This window comes from Tachysurus vachellii, chromosome 14 (assembly GCF_030014155.1).
Source record: "Tachysurus vachellii isolate PV-2020 chromosome 14, HZAU_Pvac_v1, whole genome shotgun sequence".
NCBI lineage: Eukaryota > Metazoa > Chordata > Actinopteri > Siluriformes > Bagridae > Tachysurus > Tachysurus vachellii.
Window position 1 is genome coordinate 18,692,908 of NC_083473.1, and position 20,439 is coordinate 18,713,346.

Genomic DNA, 20,439 nt, shown 5'->3' on the forward strand with positions numbered 1-20,439 from the left:
TCTTCCTCTGGATACTATCCTGAACTTCATCATTCCACCACCAAGTCTCCTTAACCCCTTTCCTCCTTCCAGATGACACACCCAGCACCTTTCTCCCTGATCACTTCTGCTGTAGTTTCCCAGTCATCTGGCAGCACTACCTGACCACCCAGAGCCTGCCTCAACTTCTGTCTAAATTCCTCACAACATTCCTCCTTTTTCAGCTTCCACCACATAGTTTTCTTCTCTATCTTTGACCTCTTCCTCTTACAGACCATCAGAGTCATCCTACACACCACCATCCTATGCTGTCTGGCTACACTCTCTCCCACTACCACTTTACAGTCACTAATCTCTTTCAGATTGCCTCTTCTACAAAGGATGTAGTCTAACTGTGTTCTCCTACCTCCACTCTTGTAAGTCACTCTATGTTCCTCCCTCTTCTCAAAATAAGTGTTAACCACAGCCATGTCCATCCTCTTAGCAAAGTCCACTACCATCTGTCCTTCAAGGTTCCTTTCCTTAACTCCAAACTTGCCCATCACCTCCTCATCACCTGTGTTCCCCTCACCAACATGTCCGTTAAAATCCGCTCCTACCACCACTCTCTCACCCGTGGGAATACTCTCCATCACCTCATCTAATTCACACCAGAATCTCTCTTTCCCCTCTAACTCACAACCTACCTGTGGGGCATAACCACTAACAACATTCAACATCACCCCTTCAATCTCTAACTTCAGACTCATCACCCTGTCTGACACTCTCTTCACCTCCAGAACATTCCTCACAAACTCCTCCTTCAGGACCACACCTACCCCATTTCTCTTACTATCCACACCATAATAAAACAGCTTGAATCCCGCTCCTATACTACGAGCCTAGCTACCCTTCCACCTGCCCCCTGTACACACAGTATATTCACCTTCCTTCTCTCCGTTATATCAGCCAGCTCATTCATAGTTCCTATTCTCAGTCCTACACTCTTACCTTTCCTCTTCTCTCTCTCTGTGCACTCTCCTCCCTCCTCTACTTCTTTGACCAACAGTAGCCCAATTTCCACCGGTGCCCTGTAGGTCAACGGCGACGATGGCGGTCGTTGTTAACCCGGGCCTCAACCGATCCGGTATGAAATTCGTACAAACAGTATATCTGTATCTGTTGTATTAATTTGTCATATTTTCATTTTTGTTTCTCTGTTCTGATTATATCGCTGACTGACTGTTTAAAATATTTACCAAATGGGCATTTGTTTTGAAAAAGGGAAAAAAGGTACAAAGATGATTTATTTGCTTGTGTCTATTTAACTCGATCAATTGTTTTTTAAATTTTAGTATTTTCATAAAATTAGTTTTTACATTTTTTTTGTGAATGATTCACAAATTAAAATGTCATAAAACATTTATTTTATTGAACCTTTCCAACCATTTACCATTCACCATTTGTTTCAACATTGTATCATACAAGTTAAAAAAGATATTTACAGCATTTTAAAAAAGAGGGAAACTTAATCGCTTCTTTCTGAGAAGCTCGTTAATTCTGTCTCTTACAAGCTTCCAGTCACACAAGGAGGGGTGGAATTTCCTAGCAACAGCATCGGAAATGGCTTGACGTACATTCAATGGCAGAGCGTTTTTTCCCTTTGAACCATCATAGTTCACAGAGCCTACCCAGTCATGATAAACGGTAAGGGGAATTAACCTTTTAAACAAACCAGCAGCAAAACGATCTGCTCTAGGTGTACCGTCTGATCCTGCTGCATCCACATAAAGTTGTTTCTCGACCTCCACGGACACGTGATTTAAAGTCACATCTTGTAGAATTACTCCCATGAGAGACCGTCGAACAGAATTATGCAACTGAAAATTTGAAGCCTTAATTGGTGTTTCAGGCAGCCTCAAACAAAATGATGACATTGCTGAGGGACATTCCTGTGATGTGCTGGACATAGTAGAAGCCGATTCTTGAACAGGTGAATAGTTGTAATCAAGCTTCGACAGTTGGTGGTTTAAGTAAGCGGAGTCCTCCGTTATATCTGCAGGACGAGTGCGGTCAATACACGGTGTAGAAACGGCCGATGGGAAACCGAAACTGTCAATGTCCAAATGTCCATTGGTTAAACTAAATTCCCCATGACCAGACGGATGGATATGGGTCGCCTGTTGACATTCGGTCCGAGGTTCCACCGGAGTTGGAAGAACATCAACCGGACTGTCTGTAGCCGTAGATTTATCAGCGGTCGGCGGATGAGACCTCTCATTCAAACGTGCCTCCAACAAACCAACTTTTGCCTCCAAATCCACAAGCCTTCGTGTCAAGGCTGAAAGCTGTTGTTTTGAGATGCTGACAGCAGGGCTTCGGCGATGGATCAGTGTAGCCTGTAAACCAGCAAAATCTGAGTTAATTGCTGCCATAGACAAATTCTGGTTTGAGGAACTTACAGAAAAGGCATGCAACAAGTACATCAACAGATTGTTTAACGTTCTTCCAGTTATAGTGAAGAGTCATGGTGGACATACTGGAATGTTGCTGTACAGTATTTTTAATGCTTTAATAGTCTGTCTACTTGACCATTTTCAACAAATAAAAGCTTTTTAATTATGTGTTATTTTTGTTGTATTTTGGTAGCCTATTAGATTAGATTACATGCCAGGAAAAAGCTTGTGCTTTGTATTAACCATTTGTTGATTACATAAAACTTTCCATTTATTGCTGTAAGTTTAAGTTGGTTATATCAACATATGTCAAATTAAGTTATGCAATATCGACCCATTTTTTATAAGTTATAAACATTCATCTGAAATACCCTTTAAGTTACGCAGGAAATAGCATTTAAACAAAGTAACTGCCCCACAACATGGTGAAAACAGGAAAAAGCGGTTTTCTTTTGAATCCATGAGAGGAGATCGATTAGTATTGGGGGTTGTGTCAGTGGTCTATTAAGGCTAAATGTTATGAAGCAGCTAAAATAAAAGACTGTGGGGAGACATGCTATAAATTCAGGGTTTTGTTTTTATTTATCGTTATGTTAAATGCAATGCCCAATGCTTTGAAGAGTGTTTGATTGTGTGTGTGTGTGTGTGTGTGTGTGTGGGGGGGGTGTTCATTGTGCTGCAAAGCACAAGAGTGTGACCCATTGCAAATTGCTGCTGGGAAGACCACAGATAAAATTCATTTATAAAACACATAATTCAACAAAAATAGTAATTATTTTGACTATTAATCCCTGTAGACTGCAAAGGAGCATAGTATGGAACCATACTTGTTATTTTCAGGCAAGTATATGAAAGAAAACCCAAGACAAATAAATCCTTTTACACAGGTACAAATTTACCCAAAGACAACACAGGAGGGTGAAATGTGAAACGCCCCAAGGATGCTATATATTCAGGTTTTTTTTTTATTGTTATCTTGTCCCCAATTGGGCAAAAGCATATCTCGGCTTTTGTTTTGTCAGAATGCTTTGAAGTGTGTTTGACTGTGTGTGTAGCCATGTTGGTAGATCAGATGTTGACCCATGCTAGGCAAATGCATATCACAAGTGTGAAATGTTTAGAAATGTGTAGCTTTTGTTTTGTCTGGAGGCCAAATGAAATGCAATACCCAACGCTTTGAAGAGTTTTTGACTGTGTGCGTGTTCATTGTGCTATAAAACACAAGAGTGTGACCCATTGCACCACTAAATGTGACCCGGTCAAATTGCTGCTGGGAAGACCACACATTATAAAATTCATTTATAAAACACATAATTCAACAAAAATAAAAATAATTAATTTTACCTGCAAAGACCATAGTATGGAACCATGTTTGACATTTCAGTATTTTGTTTGCATGTGTATACTTACTAAATCCGACATGAATAAGGATTAAAATTTGTCATAAAAACTAGAAGGCTGTCGACATGCTGCCTTACCTGCTGGTCCAGGTTATAGTCCTCTTTGGAACGTTTCACAGCCATATAATTCCCATTTTTTACAGCATCCCGCAGCTCAGCTGTGTTTACAAAACAATCAACAAAAGAAACAGAGTAAAAGGTACGAATATATATCTGACAGTTCTGTGGTGGTGTGGAGTGGGGTGTGCGTAAAACTCACTGGGAGTTAAGGATAGGGGGAGACATTTTCATCCTCTCCATTCAAGTGTTTTTGAAAGTCTTCCAGTGTCATACAGTCTAGATTAGGGCTGGGCGATATGGCTGAAAACTGTATCACGATATCAGTGTTTCATATCGGTTGATATCGATAATTATTTAACTTTTCTTATGGCCCATTTAAAATAAGGACCAGAAAAATATATTACATTTAAACACTTTTATTTTAAGCTTCCGCTTTTACGTAAGCGCGTTGTCACACACACAAAATAATTGCACAATAACATGATGTGAGCTTTAAATGAATTAAAAGAGGCTTCGAGGCAGAGGAATTTGCCTCGAACAATTTTTGTAATAGAGTTACTCGAGGAATCGTTTCAGCCCTAGTTATAATATCCAAAAAACTGCCATACTGGCGAGCTGACTTTTCCTCTTTTATTTACAATTTCCTCGCTCGCTGTGGCGCTCATTTTCTGCTCATCAGTCGCCGGTTACTGAAGAGGAATCCAGCGCCAGCACGCGACAACGATATGGCGCAACCAAAATTGATACTGTTACATGATTGGCTGTTAGAGTGTCACTCCCCAAGTTGCCAGGTTACCAGAGAGTGAGCGCCTTTGTTAATGCAACCAAACTTGCTTCGCAACTTCTGATTTCTTCCGACGAAGAATAAAAAAATATCGAACGTCTTAACGAGCACATTTTATATCGCTATCGATCACGTGTCTATCCTGATACATATCGTTATCGTTTTATTGCCCAGCCCTTTATTGCTTCAACTCCAAGATTGAGAGAAGGCGGGCCCCTGTCTGTTACACAAAGCCACAGAATTGAAGCATGGCTAAAGGAGTGGTCTTTGGGCCAGACATGCACAAAATTCACAATGTACTGTGCAGCATCAGGATATTCATACAAATAAAAGTTTGACTTTGAACGTCTAAGCTCTCAAGCTCAAGAAAATTTTATGCACATGAGATTACTCAGATTTACACTGAAAAAGAGTCAGTATGTAACAATCCATATACTATACGTACATAGATTGTAGAGCTGCTTCATATGTCTACAAACAAATTGCTTGGAAGCAGCAGAGCTGATGTTAAAATGGTGCATTCAATCTTTAAATTGTAAATGCAAAAAGCATTTTTTTCAATAACGACTTTATCCTGTTTATGGACTCTATAAAACTCTAGGAGCATATATTAGCATGGCCAATCCGCATACTGTACAGGCATGTTTTGGGAGTGGAAGGAATCTGAGAGAATCTGCTGTGAGGGGGCAAATGCTACCCATTGCACCAGAGCCACCCATTGTTCTATTTACTATAATTATTATTAGAGTGTATTATTTCACATGATATGAGGTCATATTGCCCAACCCTAATAGTTTGAGTCTCACTGAGACAGTGCCCCTTATTTTAAAAGTGTTATTTGTACATATTCTATATAGATACATCTTAATACGAAAAGGTTAAAGAGAACAAAAGAAGTGGGTAAAACTCCTATAATTATAACAATGTTGATGTAACAACTGTCGATACATACCAGGTGTTTTGTCAGAGCGTTCCAGGGGGTCTTGAGAGTCCTGATTGTCATCGCAAGTGACAAGGAGGTGAAACTCGCTGTCTTCACTCCTTTTCCTTCTTCTCTCCTTCCACCTCAAGTCTTCGGTCGACTCAGTAGATGCCATAGCCTCCACTGCAGGTCTCCTGTCCAACCAATCTAATCGGACATCCTCTGCCAGTCTCTGTCTCTCTGTCTGTGCCTCTTCCATTTTACCCTTTCGTTCTCTCTGAGACTCCTCAAGCTTCTCCTTCCTCTTTTTCTCCTCCTCCTCTTCAAGTCTTTCTTTCCTTCTTCGTTGCTCTTCTTCTTTCTGCTCATGCTGTACATCCTCCACATCAATCTTTTCTGACTCCTGTGCGCTCTTTTCTTGTCTTTCATCTGCCTCCATGGCAATAGTGCCTGGAAGTGAGTAGTAACAAAAGATAAGTGTTTAAAAAAGAATTACCTAGTAATTCACAGATGCTATAAAATTCATTTATAAAACACATAATTCAACAAAAATTTTAATTATTTTTACCATTAATCCCTGTAGACTGCAAAGAGCATAGTATGAAACCATACTTGTCATTTTCAGGCAAGAATATGAAAGAAAACCCAAGTTAACCCAAGACAAATAAATCCTTTACACGGGTACAAATTTACCCAAAGACAACAGAGGAGGGGAAATGTGAAACGCCCCAAGGATGCTATAACTTGAGGTTTTTTGTTTATTGTTATCTTGTCTAGGGCTGAAACAATTCCTCGAGTAATTCGAGTAACTCGATTACAAAAATTATTCGAGGCAAATTCCTCTGCCTCGAAGCCTCTTTTAATTTTAAAGCTCACGACACGTTCTTGTGCAATTATTGTGTGACAATGCGCTTAGGTCAAAGCGGAAGGAGACGTGAGGAGTTAGCGGTCTTTTGATTTGAGGGCTCGGGCGCGTGCTAGTGCGGGCTGCAAAATGGAAGGGCGCGATAACAATGTCAATGAGCAAAGAGAAGAAACAAACAGGAGAAAACGACAGAAAATGTCCAAAGGAAACATTGCTTCAAAGCTCAGGGCAAGCCTCAGCTCTGAGCATGTTGATATGCTTACCTTTCCTCATTGGAATCACATGCTCCTTTAAAGACTTTTAACCCTTCTATTGTCCTCCTATACAAATTAGGAGTGCTGAGTCAACTTGACCTTATATGTATATATGATAGCCTTTTTTTTTTCACCTTTTTAGTCTAACTTGTTTCCAACATATTAACACATATTTTGCAAAAAAAAAAAAATATATGCATATTTGGTATAAGAAACCTTATTTATATACAAAAATGCCTCATTTTTTAGTAAAAAAAAAAACAGACATTTTAAATTATTTTCACTATAGAGGCACAAATGTTGATGCACAATTACAGGCTGGTATATTTCAAAGGCAGGGAATTTTTATTAAATCATTTTGACCATTTTTAATGTCAGCAAATAATAAAACCTGTTTTTTGCAAGCCAAATTGAAAATTCAAAAATTCTACAATTATCACCATTGTGTGTAATATCTATTTTACACTTGTAATATCTATTTTGCCCACCTGATGTCATCTGATCAACCAACAACAGGCTACACACACACACCCCACTCAAAAACATGCCATAATTTCATGCGAATACATGAGTACAAGTACAGACAGAGAAACAATGGGTAATATCTAAATGTTTATTTTTAATAGAAAATATTGTTTAATGCATTGAATACTCTGCATTTAAAAAATAAAAGTTCATTTCAGTCTGGACCACTTTGTCAAATGAGGATTTATTAGATGATATGCATACAGTTAGTGTTGGCGGTATGGTTCTGTTCTGGGCAAAAATCCATGCGCCTGCCGTGCGCATGCGTGGACAGAGCGGGGAGAGCAGCAACTAGAAAATAAAATAGACCCCTGTATAACAGCAGAACCATTAATCATGCATAGTATTAAATATGCTCACTTATACGAATGGGAATTTAAAGGGTTGGATAATATGGATTATCAGCTGATGCATGCTTGACGACGTGGCCTGCCTGAACTAACGCAATGCTTGATTTTTCTAAAAAAGGAAACCAATTAGTTGTTCATTTTAAGAGACCCGTCTTATTTTCTCTTGAATATTTAATATTTCTCTTTAATTAAGCAAAAATACATTTTATCCGATTACTCGAGTAATCAATGAAATTTTCGGTAGAATACTCGATTACTCGAGATAATCGATTTGATAGCTACAGCCCTAATCTTGTCCCCAATTGGGCAAAAGCATATCTCAGCTTTTGTTTTGTCTGAATGCTTTGAAGTGCGTTTGACTGTGTGTGTAGCCATGTTGGTAGATCAGATGTTGACCCCTGCTAGGCAAATGCATATCACAAGTGAGAAATGTTTACAAATGTGTAGCTTTTGTTTTGTCTGGAGGCCAAATGAAATGCAATACCCAATGCTTTGAAGAGTGTTTGACTGTGTGTGTGTTCATTGTGCTGTAAACCGCAAGAGTGTGACCCATTGCACCACTAAATGTGACCCGGTGTTTAAAAAAAGAATTACCTAGTACATACGTTTATGTTTGAGGAATTTGTGTCACTTACCCTCCTTTGCCTTATCAAACTCAGTCTTCTGCACTGGAGATTCCTTTCTCGCTTTTTTGTCAGGCTTTACGGAACTCTGCAATGTGACACAAGAATAAAAAATAAATGTAAAATTAATAATGCTAAGCACATTTATTAACAACTAAATAAATAACTACCCCGCACCTTTGGTGTGTGAGCTGCCTGTTTCCTGGGCACACGATCTTTGGCCTCACAGTTGAGCAAAAACTTCTCAAAGAGATTATTAGGTGCAGCACCCTTCTCTCCAGTTTCTTCCTTTTGCTCCTTCAGCTGCTCCTCCTCTCTCGGCTTGCTGGGAGTGGCTAAAACTGTAGAGGATGAAGAGACAGACAAATCCTTTTGAAGAGCAGAGTTCGAGTCCAGACCTTTAGGCTTGCTTTTTGCTTTTGCTGTAGCCCCGGCATCACTGGAGTCAGGCTCATCCTCACTGCGAGATGACTTGCTGCTGCTCTTACTGCTAGTCAGGCTCTTCAACTTGTTTAGACCACTCTCTCTGAGCAGCAGAGCAGAATTGTCTGTCTTTTTGGGGTTCTTGTCCTGAACCAAGTCTTTGAAACCTTGCAGCTTCAGTTCAGATTTGTTCTTCTTCTGTTTTGCCTTGGAATGATCACTCCCACTTTCACTCAGAGAGGACTTCTCTGTGGTTTTGGCAGTTGTAGGTTTTGCTGTGACACTGAGGTTTCCTGTTGAAGAAGTGTCATCAGTGTATAATTCTGACGGTGCATCACTCTTGTCTGTCTCATCACCTGAGGACTCAATCTCTTTTTTTGACTTTGCCTTTTTTTTCTTCCTTTCATCAACAATTTCTTTCTTTTGCTTCCCTCTGTCTTTAACTTTGATTTCTTTTTTGTGTTTACTTGCAGGAGCGTCATCGTTCTCATCCTCTTCCCTTTCAATAGTTCGCTTCTTGGAATCTGTGGGCTTATCTTTCTTAGTAGGTGGTAGTGTAGGAACTCTTTCCTCTTCTTCATCAGACTCAGGTGCAGGCAATGGTTTGTCCTCCTTCCATTTCTCCTTTTTTTTAGGGGTCAAGCCCCAAAGGGGCGTAGACACCTATTGTTATCGTTAGTTTTCTTCTTCTTATTATTCTTAGTCTTCCGCCATTGAAGTCAATGGCAGCCCATAGAACCGTACATAGGAAAGTTATGTAATTTGGCACACATGTAGAGGCCAGTCTTAGAAGTTACTATAGCAACTTTGGTGTGTCTAGCTCAAACCCTCTAGTGCCACCAACAGTCCAAAAAACCAATTATGTTCATGTTCATAACTGCTGACTCGTAAGGCCTAGAGACAAAATTCTTGCATATTTTGGATCCTTTGCTACAGTGGCTGAGAAGTACAAAACACATTAACAAATCCGAAAACACAAGGACAAGTCAGACAACCCAGAAACGGTAGTGTATCGTTTTTGAATGGAAACTTACCAATCATTGGACAAGACACCTGTCACTCAAGATATACAGGTATGGAATCTTATGTGTAATGTGTAAAGTTCTCCGTTTAAATATAAGAAAATAACAAAATTCATCCACAGTAATCCATTCCATCCATCCATTCCAACTTTTCCCTGCGGCAGACTGTTGAACTTCATGTATACCTTGAGTGACAGGTGTCTTGTCCAATCACAAACTATACCAACCGCTTCCGGGTTGTCTGAAATGTCGTTGTGTTTTCGGATTTGTTAATGTGTTTTGTGCACCGATTCAGACAACCCGGAAGAGGTTGGTATAGTTTGTGAATGGAAACTTACCGATCATTGGACAAGACACCTGTCATTAAAGATATACAAGTGAATGAAAGGTGTCTCGTAAGTTTACGGTAAGTTTCCATTCACAAACTATACCAATCTCTTCCGGGTTGTCTGACTTGTTAATTTGTTTTCGGATTTGTTAATGTGTTTTCGGATTTGTTCATTTGTTTTGCACTTCTCGGCCACCGTACACCAGAATCAGAAAGGTCTTTATTGGCAAGTATGTTTTCACATACGAGGAACACACACACACTTACACAAACACTTACACTTACACACACACTTACACACCCACTCACTCACACACACACTCACTCACTCACACACACACACACTCACATTCGCACACTTACTCACACTCGCACACTTACTCACATACTCACAAACACACTCACATACACTCACACTCACTCACTCTTACACACACACTTATCACACACACTTAGGGGCGTAGAAACCTATTGTTATTGTTAGTTTTCTTATTATTAGCATGCAACCTTTCATGACAACGCCACATAGTGGCCACAAGATTTTAAAAACAGCTATTTTCGCTTATAACTACTGCAAACTTGAGTCTAAAATCATGAAGGAGGTGTTGTTAGACTCCTTGAGGCATGCTGAGTCAAACGATACCAAACGGTTTTCGGATGGCCATTTTGTGTGTCGGCCATTTTGAATTTTCACGTGAAGTTCAGTATTTTACGAATGCAATGCCATATCGCTACGAAACTTGGTAAGGTTCATCAGCGACATGTTCTGATCGGCTTGACCCCGGTATCGCTGCTTGCAGCTATATTTCTTTTTCTTCTTGTCCTTTTCAGACTTCTCATCCCCAGAGTCCTCTGCATGTTTTTTCTTTTTTTTCCTTTTTCTTACTAGGGGATTCTATTAGTTTATCTTTATCGCTGTCACTCTCAGAGTTTGCATCAAACAGTTCACTCTTCATAGGCAGCTTCTGAGGAAAAATTAACCCTCTGGGGTCCGACCATTTTGGGACACTGGCAGAGGTTCTGACATGCTCTTACATTTGGTCTTTTTTCAGTTACTTTAAAACATATTAATGGCCAATATCACATAACACTGTATTCAGCACAAACTGGACTACAATATTATGTAAGTAAAATGTATGTACATGTTTGTATTTTTAAGTAAATGATGTTTATGTGTGGTTAGTAAAAAAAAAGAAAAAGAAAAGTTGCTGAAATAAGGCCAAGAAACACATACTAAACATTTGTTCACAAACAATAAAGTTCTCTACTCTTGTAGAGTTGAGAATTTGCTACAAAAAGATGTAAAAACCATTTTACCCACTCATTCACATGAAACAATACATTGATTTAACTTTTGTAAGACAGTTTTTGTTGTGTAAAGGCAATATGCATGGGAAGGTCAATGTCATGAATCAATCTCATGAACATTGATGTGTTTCACACCTGAGGAGGCCCAACCCCCTAATGGCTTAGTCTGGATTGTGTTGACAAAAGAATGAGTGTGGGGAGACTCAAAGAGAAAATCTTTTGCTTGTAGTTTAATAAAATAGTGTACAATAAAGTACAAAAGACTTAAGATTTTATTTATATCTGTAATTGACAAAATAAGACTTATTTTACTAATGTTAAAAAAAACATGAACAATACAATAGACTCAAGAGTCAAGAAGCTTTATTGTATGGAATGATTCTAAATGTCAGCTGTAAATGTACAGTTTGTGCATCTAAAAATACTTCACAATATAAAAAATAAGATATAAATTTGTAAGCCATCACACACTGTGAATCTTTGAGAATGGAGTTAAATGTCGTCATGCCATTGTTCAAAACAGTTCCTATTTAACTGAACACACAAGGGAACATTACATGTTTTGCATTTCCAAGGTGTGTCCCGTCTTTTACCATGCACTGCCTTGCAGCGCACACATTTCCGGCGACCAGCAGTGGCAGTATTGCTTACATCTGAGGTCAGCCGAGCTACTGGAACTGGCACATGGGTACTCCTGGTCTGTTTTGGTTCTGCGCTATGTGTTATGCCACAGAGCTCTACAACGAGCTGTTCCATGAACTGTTTGTGGGTCATGATACCACATAGCTCCTTGTGCATAATGAAGGCATTGGTGGCAGCAATGTCCAAGAAGTGTAAAAAGATCTTTCTGTACCACTTCATTGTCTTGTGCTGTGCAGTGTAGTACTTTTTCAGCTGAGCAGAAAGGTCAACACCCCCCATGTGTTGATTGTAGGCAGTCACAGGTGCAGGACATGGAAATGTCTTTGTGCTCCATGTGTCTTGTGATTTTACCCTCCTCTGCACTGTCTCTCCTGTATAAGCAGGGTGTATTGTTGAACAGACAGATACCTCTCGTGTGTCCATCCACTTCACAAACAGTAGAGGTCCATTCCTAATCCATCTGATTGAGCCCCTGGCAGATTGCTTTGAGAGTGAATTTGCTGCATCCCGTGGGCATTCCTTCCTAAAGTCTCTGTAAGTCCCACAAGCACCAAACCTCATGGCAAACAAGTCTGTCAGGAGCTTTGGGCTTGTGTAAAAATTGTCCATGTACACATGGTACCCAGAGCCTAAAGTTTTACAGTCCAAAAGAGACATCACAGCATCATATGAAAGTCCATGGCCTGTGGGAAAGTTATTTTTCCCAGTGTACACTGAAAAGTCCACAGTATATCCATTTGAAGAATCTGCAAGCACAAACAACTTGAAGCCCCACTTGGTTGGTTTAGTCATGTACTGTGTCATTCCTGTGTTTGCTTTGCATGCCACCATTCTTTCATCCACAGCCAAGTTTCTTTTAGGATGATAGAGGTTTATACAAGCTTGACGGATAGTGTCCATAAGAGGTTTGACCCTGAAAAGACGGTCATGTTCGGCTGTGCCCCTTTTCCTGTCATTTACCTTGTCTTCTTCTGGGTGACTCATGTGCACATTCCATGAAATAGTGCAGTATCTCTCTCTTGACATTACTTTGGCAGGAAAAGCCACAGAGAAAACATTGTCCTGTCTCCAGTAGTCCCTGATGGAGATCACCTTTACCATGGCCATATAAAATAGTAGTCCAATGTAGCGGTACATATCAGTGGCACTGACATCTTTCCATTTATACTTGCAACCCTTTGCTGTTGCCCTGGCAGCCTGAGCGTTGGTGTTAAGGCATAGAGTTGAAACTGCATTCTCAGGAAAAAACATTTTGAAGAGACTCAGGGGTGTGTGTGCATCTGCAGGACTCAGCTGTGGTCCAGGTTCCCTTGCAGGAAAGAAACTCAAAGTGTGTGGAACCACATCAATATCAGTCTCTGTTTTCCATGACAGAACGGACTGCCTGCTGCTTGCCTGGATGTTGGTCTTGAGTCTCTTTGCAACAGGTGAATTATCACTGTCAGTGTTAAATCTGTAAATAAATAAGTAAATGGTTAGGGTTAGAAAATTTATTAATTTAAAATAAAATATAAAATAAAATTATTACTCAGTATTTTACTGTAGCAGTGACACTTTAATAAACTGTACTTACACATTAGTCTCAGTTGCTTTGAGAACTGAAAGAGACCTATGGCATGTGTGAGTAGCAGGTAAAGGTGATGCAGACACATTCCTAAAAAAAAAAAAAAAAAAAATCATCATCATGTATTTTCAAAGCACTACAGCAGAACATTAGTAATACTAATATAGTGCACGCATAACAGAAAAATGTGGCTTACACTGGATGAATGTCGGTCACATTGCTGCTTGCACATCCACTGCGAGTAGAAGGTGAAGACAAGAGTGATGCAGCCACATTCCTACAAAAGTTTGTAATAATTAATATAGTGTATTCTCCACAGTAACAAACTTATAAAGCAATAACTAAGGCAGTTAAACATAGCTGAGATAAAATAATTGGGTACAGAGATGCGCTGTATATGTTTGTTAACGGGCCATTACCGGACATATTTATGGCTAAACATTAACACATGACATATCTCCGGGCACATTTACAGCACATCGATACTACATAGATTCATTTACACCCGAACAGATACATGAACAATTGTGCATGATGACAATCTCCAGGCACATTTACTGGTATCATGTAAGCAACACATCAGTAATACAAATATTCTGCATGCATAATAGAAAAAAAAATGGTTACATGTGGACGTACTCTTTATTGTTCTCGTTGCTGCGTGCACTCCCAGTGCAAGTATCAAACGAAGGTGAAAGTGTTGCAGCAACATTCCTAAAAAAACAATTATAATAGTATTATGCATTAAAAAAAAAAAAACAAGCAACACATCAGTAATACTAATATTGAGAACAGAAAAGCCGGTAAATGTGACTTACACTGTATGAATGTCGGTCGCGTTGCTGCGTGCCCCCGTGCAAATAAATGATGGTGAAAGTGTTGCAGCCACATTCCTAAAAAAAAAAAAAAAAAACATTATTAGTATCTTGTATTTTCCAAAATACTAAGCAACACATCAGTAATACTAATAAAACAGAAAAGCCGGCAAATGTGACTTACCCTGTATGAATGTCGGTCTCGTTGCTGCTTTCACATCCACTAACAGGTGAAGACAAGAGTGATGCAGCCACATTCCTACAAAAGTTTTTAATAATTAATATAATGTATTCTCCACAGTAACAAACTTATAAAGCAATAACTAAGGTATGGTTCTGTTCTGGACAAAAATCACGCGCCCGTCCGTGCACATGCGTGGTCAGAGCGCGGAGAGCAGCGACTAGAAAATAGAATAAACCCCCCGTATAACAAAACCTCTAATCATGCATAGTATTAGATATGCTCGCTTACGCGTTTTTGGAAAGTAATAAATGAATGAATGGAAATATAAATAATTAGAGAGCGAGGCAGAGAGAGAAAAATATGTGGAGATTTATGATGTAAACTGGTACAACGAGCACGGGTTCCGGCATGGTGGAGTCGGGGTTGGAGGAGGGAGTTTAGATCACGGCAGCAGCGAAGCGCTAGAGTGGCTCAATGAATGGGAATTTAAATGGTCGGGTAATATGGATGTCGTAACAGGATTGGTGCGCGTCGCGGACAGCTGATTAACAGCTGATGCACGCTTGAGATGTGGCCTGCCAGAACTAACGCGATGCTTGATTTAAGTTTGTTAATTTTAGTGAAGTTTAGTTAAGTTCCATTTAAGTGTAAAGTAGCATTAAAAGTGTACAGTAGTGAGTAACTGAACGAAAGCGAAAGTGTACGTACGAGACAAAATTCCTCCTGTTTACTCCTCCCTCAACCTCCGTGCACATATTCCGTAAAGTACAAACCAGTTTATTTTTTTAACATTCTCTTTTATTACTGTATGTTTTTATACAATATTTGTCATTTATAAATACAGGTACTGTACATTTTTCATATTCAAAACACAAACAAAACAACTGGAGTGGAATTCTGCGAGCTGGAACGGATTAATGGGATTTCAATTAATTTAAACGGGGAAAATTGTTTTGAGATACGAGCAAAGTCACAGAACGAATTAAACTCGTATCTCGAGGCATCACTGTATAACATATTGTATATTCACATTACATTAATCAGCATACAGCTTAATAAGAACTAACATTTTAATGTAAATAAAACTTGCCAATTACGAGACGTTTCTATAAAGTCACTCTTAATATCTGCTTGCAAATAGTCTGTATACAGTACAGTATATATAACTTTACATCACACAAGATTTCAACAAATGTAAGTAAAACTTACACTTCAGAAATTATATCCTCAGCTGGATCAAGTCGCTCTTCAAAATACAAACGTTCCTCGTCGGAGTCCTTCTCTTCATCTGAGGAAAGGGTGAACTCTTCCTCGCTGTCCAGGAGCATCTGTAGAGCTTCCTCACCTGTAAAGCATGTCATCTTCATAAGTGAATGAATCTGTTAAAACTTGGTGCTTTTTATAGCATTGTTTGGGGGCGTTGATCTTGTTTGCATAGCCCGCGTCAGGTAATTTCCACATGAATGGCACGCACGCGGTAGGTGGGATTACATTAGTGCTAATGAGGTCGAGCCAGAAAAACTGTACCTCTCTTTACTTACAGATTACACAAAAAGACAATACTTGCTTTCGATTTTAATTACCTCATTTAAAAGTAGACATTTCAGGCTTTCATTAGACATCTGTATCATGTTCGTTTGATAAGTATTGGCAGAGTTATCAGTTCATGTTGGTAACGTGTTTCAGGAAGATGGTCAAGGAGACAGATGTCTGAATGCACACCCTGGTTATTTTCTTTATTTGCCAAAAGCACAGCATTTTGTTGTTATCAAGAAGGCACTCAAATAAATGATGTATGATGTATGATTATGAATGGCGGAGTATTTTAAGTGGATTTCACGTTGAAGAGGAAAAAATGCGCCAAAGGCGCGGCGGCCCGCCTTTGGACCCCAGGGGGTTAAGAGATATTATACTGTTCACAAAATGTCGAGTTTCTTAGTCACGTTTTAATATTCAACAGATCTTTCCTTTAGTGTAACATTTTATCATGAATTAAATAGTGCAACATTTTTTTTGGGCTGTGTTGGAAAATCTCATATTATAGTCTCACCATGCTGGGGTCTTTCTTAAGTTCCTTCTCAGCCAGAGACCTCTCATAAGCCAGCAGCACCTCACTACAATCCTCCAGGTGAGCTTTGGGCTCCCAGGTGTCATCATCTGATGAATAGTTCTTCCACCTCACACGGTATAAAATCTCTCCCTGAAAAGAAAATCACAAAGGCAGAATTGTTTAACTAAAATCACAAGCATTTTAAAAACACACAGAAGCAACATTCATTTTCATATTCTACATGATAAAAGAAACAAGTTGCACAACATGTTTAATATGCAATTAATACTACACATTATGTGACACGGGTGAACGCCATGGATTTTCACCATTCGTAATGTTGCTTAGTAACAGTAACCAGTTGGTCTACTCGTCTCTCTGCCGATGTTTCTGGGCAGCACTTGAATAATCACTACAGCTTGAACACAAAGATCTGCATTCATTTGGATCAGAGTGTGTGGGCCTGCTTTCCTGCCAGTTGCACCATGGCTTCCTCTTACTGCTTATCTTTTCCCTGGTGCCTCAAAGTTTTTCCTATAATAACAGCACTCGGTCTTAGGGATGAGCGAGTACAGCATTATCTGTATCTGTATCTGTTAAGCATATGAATTATCTGTATCTGTATCTGTACTCGGAGTGGGTGGGGCCTAACCCGGAAGTAGGCGGGGCGGGAAATGGGAAATGGAAATAAGAAATGGGCGGGCGGGGCTTTAACCGGTATGTTATTTTAAGCATGCAATTGATATGGATTGATCAGAAATTGTTATATTTATTGCTGATTAGAAAAATATTTACAGGACAGCATTAGGATTGAGCTTCAGATCAATGGTTTTGATCACGATAGCAAACGAACTATATTACAGAACAAGTTTTGCAACAATGAAAACAAAACAATGCAGTGCAATTATGAAGTAAAATGTAATGAACAACATAACTTTCTTTTTTAACTTTTAATTTTTTTATGATCAGTGTGATTTTTTTTTTTGTTTGTTTTTTTTATTTTTTTATTTCCACACCAGGCGTGTGTGTGAGTGTGTGTGTGTGTGTAGCTTAATAATTAATTTGTAATATTTATAACACTAGCTTACTACCTTTATGTTTTTATGAAATACAGCAAAAACGTGTCAGACACTCAGTGTCTGGTTACTGGTTAGAGACAGCTGCGAGTCGCATTCTACCAAGCAAGCACCACGTCTGAACGAACCCACGTTTACCAGAACTCTACTTTTTAGTAAGTACGTATTATTAACGTTACAACCTGAAGTAAAAAGCTGAAGAAACCCTAAACGTTAACGGAAAAGACCCATGAACCGAAGTGACTGAGGGAGAGACAGAGAGCTACTGTGAGTGAGCAGAGCGAGACACAGCAACACAATACATCTGTATGTGTGTAGGGGAGGGGCGCTGTGACTAGCCTATCACAGAACGCTGACACAATCAGCTACCCAATGATGATTTTCATTCAATCCGAGCACACATATTGACTCGTATTACTCGTATAATACTCGTACTCAGCAGAAGTGCTTTATCCGTACCGGATACTCGTTTCAGCCGAGTATCCGGCTCATCTCTACTCGGCCTCATCTTTTAATCATCAAAAGAATGCCCCAAGATCTACCATCTAATTAAAGTTAGAGGCTTACATTCTGAGCTTCTTTATACACACGTGGAATTTTTTTTTTTAAATTAATGTCTTATAAACAAAGAAAGTAAAAAGTAAGTGAATTGTGTGTGGTTCAGTCACATAATGCCAAATCGGTAGCCACAGTCAATCCGTCGAATCCGGAAAGGCAGAATGGTTATCCCTAGTAGTGGCTGTCTCCTGTTTCATTACTCACCCACTTTGTTTAGAGATGACTGGGTTGATGACAACAAGCATAAGCACCTATCTATGTGACATGTCAGTTGGTGTATTTCCCTGTGCATGATCATTTGTTATACCAGGTTCACAGACAATAATTGAACAAAAGTACAAAAGTAACTATTTAAGAGTCTATTTTAGTATTTAGACATTAGCAGCTCTGGATCATTTTACAATATAACACTAAATCACAATGCATCAAAGTTTGTTTCTTACATATCTCCTTGCTTTTGTCTGCAACCTAATTTGCAGTAAAGCAAACACAGACCTGTGTTCACGCACACAAACACACAGAGTCAGTGAATAGGCACTAGATCAATAGGGAAGAGTGTACACTAGTACTACAAGTAGTAGTGAGGACTCGTATTAGTGCTGTGTACAAACTATTGGATTTTACTCTCTCTGGAGCCCAACTGGCACATCACATGGCTCTAAAGCACCAATGTTCATGTAGCACAGCTCTTGAACACACATGATAAGTGAAACATCTCTTACATCTTGAGCAAACGCTCTTACTCTTCTCTCACTTACAATACAAGTAAGAACAGGACCTGCTGCTATAAGTAGGACAAAGGCCTGGAGCAATCGGCTAGCATTTTAACACAACACTTCAGGTTTGTCCACTCACTGGAAATCTCTTTTCAAGCCGAAAACAAACACGATGAGGACACAAAATCTTTAGGAAGAGTGTTGCAAACATTCACCCCGTGTATTATCGAGCAATAATGGACAACCGGTCTCTTAACTAATCTCTGTAGCAACAACACAGAAGACGAATACATCTTTTACTTTTCTCTACTTTAAATTCTGACCCCCTCCAAAAGAAAAAGCGCTGCGTTTTTAAGTAACGTTTAGTTATTTTATACTACGCAAAGAAGCACGGGCAAAGAAGCAAAAATAGACACTACACAGTTGTTTCCATAACAATCTGCTGCTACATTGACCCTTAAAGCTAGCCTTTAGCTAACGCTAGTAAAGTTAGCCCAGTTTAGCTAAGCTAACTCCTGAGCAAGTGTAGCAACAATTAGCACGTCTGGTCACTGAAATTTCAGCGTCTTCACATTGCTCGTTTATCTGCACAATTTCAGCACAAAAATGTTGCGCGTAACTGAATGATCTAATCGCGTATAGAGTTAAAACAGCTGATGCGCCAGCTAACAAGATGACATCCTAGCTAGCATGATAGGGACTAGCAGACTAGCTAGTACTCACATCTTCCACTCGCATTCCAATAATCCTTTCCACTTCGTATACATCCTCTTCTTCATCCTGTTCGCTGTCCCCAGGGTCCGCTCTCTCGGCACAGGAATCCATTTGTAGATAAACAAGTAAAAAACTATACTTCTTAACTTGCTACATAAACAGCATTGAACGAAAAGACCTCGCCTTAACGTACAAACTCCACTGGAGTGCAGCAGGAGCTGTTCTGGTTAATGTGGACGTGGGTGCGCGCGGGCTGGGCGGGGCAGACAGGGGCGGGGCAGACAGTGGAGGGGCGGGGCAGATAGCGGAGGGGCGTGGCAGACGGGGGGCAGACAGTGTACGACCCTCTGTGGGCGTGGAGACGCTGCCCAGCATCACCAATGACCCTCATCCCTGAGAGACACACTCCTAGTTCATGAGTGACCTAATGAGTAAAACCGAACTCACCAGTGAGATCCACAGAGTTTTAACCCAGATTATGACGTGCACATACTTTTTTTTAACCATTGTCACTTTCACATTTTCTAACAGCTTTGACATCAGTGATGTCTGAGAGGCAAATCACAGGTATATATTCATAAGCTTGTTTTTATGATGCAATTATCTCAATTATTAGAGCACAAAATAATATATTTGTTCAATTTTGCACCATTTTGCACCATCTTGTCTTGAAATGGGCGGGGCTTTAACTGGTAATAATTAATTTGTAATATTTATAACACTAGATAACTACCTTTATGTTTTTATGAAATACAGCAAAAACGTGTCAGACACTCAGTGTCTGGTTACTGGTTAGAGACAGCTGAAGGTTTAAAAAAGAAAAAAAATGTCAGACAGGCAGA

At 39.5% G+C, this 20,439-nt stretch overlaps 1 pseudogene; it reads right to left on the reverse strand.

Annotated features, from left to right (window-relative positions):
- Window positions 1-1,400: 1,400 nt before the first annotated feature.
- LOC132857467 (M-phase phosphoprotein 8-like) lies at window positions 1,401-19,829 on the reverse strand (annotated as a pseudogene).
- Window positions 19,830-20,439: the final 610 nt, after the last annotated feature.